Genomic DNA, 2,566 nt, shown 5'->3' with positions numbered 1-2,566 from the left:
ACGGTTTTAAAAGTGACCCTGTAAACTGGAGACCTTCAGCTGAACGTGTCAGTGTTTGTGGAGTTTACACAGCTGTTGAAACACAGAGGGAGTTCCTGGGAATGCAAACTAGTTTAGTTTTTATTAAGATTTCAAAATATCCTCATCAGATATTTAATGATGGTCTAAAGACGTTTATGAGGGATGCGTCCGGCTGAAAGTCTCCAGTTAACAGGGTCGCTGTTTAAACCAAAACACTGGGCGATCTCTGCCACGGCTTTTTGAGTTCAAAAGGATTTTAAAGCCGTGTTGAAACGTCTTTGCTACTCGTGCTTATCTCCTCTCACGTGTTGATTCAGTGAATCCATCTGTGATGAAATATAGCACCATCTAAAACAGCACCAACTGAGTCTCTTCATGCTAACAGGCTAACTGTTGTGTTGCTCATAATGATTGCATTGGGAAAATAAAGCTATGGTTGTTAAGAGTTATCTTAGCAAAAAGACTATAAACAAAGGTACACAACAAGCCAAGCAGTGCATCGATCCATTTTGTTTCGTGCTGTATTTTGCTCATTACACTTAACTTTCTTTGCAAGCAACATGAGCATTTCCTGGTTAAATAAAGGTTATAAATAAATATAAATAAGCAACAATGTATGGTGGTTCTCGACAGCAGGAACTTTCCCTGGGAAGAAAGGACCTTTAAGGAATTTTGTGCATTCGATACCAGGAACCAGGGTCTAAATTTAGCTCTGGGGAAGTTAATCTTCACCCTTGAGAAATCCCTGCTTGGGTGGTAGTACTTTCCAAACGTCTAGGAACTTTAATCCAGGTTTCAGGCTTCTTGCCTTATGCAACTTTGGATATAATAAGACTTGAATCTAGGGTTGGTAGTCATGAAACTAGCATGGAAACTAGCACCAAAACATTCTCATAGTGAAAGTTAAAAACACAAACATACATGAAATGTACGCGCAGGAGGCGGGCAGAATAGCAGGACGGGATTTGATTGGTTTCATCATTTGGCTCTGATGGCAGGGATTGGTTGGTGTTTTCCCAGGTTTACTCCGGCTGTAGATAGCAGCTTTTTTAAGAACACATTATGTATTGATTACCATCAGGACCGAAAGATCATTTTAACCAGTATAAGTATATAAGTGTATCTAAATCTGATCACCAACCCCAGCTTTAACAGTCAAATTAACATCGTAGCTGAAACAAATGAAATAAGAGTAATAATCAGCTGGCAGAATCTGCTCTGACTGCAAGATGTAGCCTACAGCCTGGGTTTTTTTTTTGGCAAGTGAACCTGTTGTTGGTGAAAAACAAATCAAACCTGTTACTCTCCAATGACAGTCTCAGCTTGACTGTCAGGGAAACAGCTGTATGCCTTCGTGGCACAGCATGCACTTGTCTCGAGGGCTCCTGTTGGGAGTGATCACATACCCCAAGTTGAAGGAGTCACGTCTCCAAAGCAGCAAGACAACTGTTAAAATGAGCACCTAATGAAAAACAGTGCTGCTGCTCTGTGCAACTGGTTTAAACTTGGAGGTCGTGACATTTTTATCAGCTGATTGAAAGCTCTACAAATGCATCAGAAACACAGCTTAAAGACCGCATGTAGAGATCTGAAGAAAGTACTGCCATTTGATCCCCCGCTGTGCTGTGGTAAGACAAACATTGGGGAGCTGATTTGACCTTGGCTTTTCAGAGAAGGACTATTTTAACATGCAGTCCACATGGCCTTTGGTGGATCAAAAGATGCTCAGATCAACCAAACAAAAAGGGAGAAGACCTGTGATAGAGTAAGGGAATTTTGACAAATATTGTCGGGCTGTGACTAAACAAGGTTAAAAAAAAATCCAGGAGAGGAATTTGATTGGAAAAATTCAATTGTTGTCAATTGTTTTTGGTTTGGAATATAATTAGCTTTCCTGCTTTCTCTCCAACAGGCTGTTTGTGTGTGCATGCGAGTCCATGCGCTGGGATGACAAAATTCCTTCCTACGAGTAAATATCCAATCACTACGCACTGAAGTTAGAGGACGCTTACAATACTGGTGTCAGATTTAACACATTACTTTAATACAGTGAGCACTGAAGAGAGGCAGTAGTACAAGGAAGCACCGTCGACTTTCAAGTCTGTGGTGTGGTAAACAAATGACTGTTTGCAATTATAACACATCTGCCCCACCATCACCCAGTGATATCACTTGTAGCAGGATAGCCAAGAAGGTGACACGGTCATCCAAAATGCAACAATCCCTTGCCGATGGCTTCCATCATACACACCCCACTGGTTCAGATTTGGGTCAGACACTGGGTTTGATCATTGCAGAAGATTTGAAGCAGTTTTTGCACATTTATCTGCACATGGACAAAAGTCACTCTTTTTGAGGAGTTTGCGGGCAGGGTTTCAGAGGGTGGGTCTTATGTAATGAGAGGGTACACCGTGCAGGGGAACAATGAAACTAAATTTATTAATGTAACAATGGGAACAGCTATCTTCCAAAGCTCACGCTTTGAGGTCCCACTTCACCTCCCACAGGCTGCGGAGACTATCATGAATCCACCCTCCATGGATGT

The sequence above is a fragment of the Notolabrus celidotus genome, chromosome 12 (assembly GCF_009762535.1).
Source record: "Notolabrus celidotus isolate fNotCel1 chromosome 12, fNotCel1.pri, whole genome shotgun sequence".
Taxonomy (NCBI): Eukaryota; Metazoa; Chordata; class Actinopteri; order Labriformes; family Labridae; genus Notolabrus; species Notolabrus celidotus.
This window is presented reverse-complemented; position numbering follows the sequence as displayed.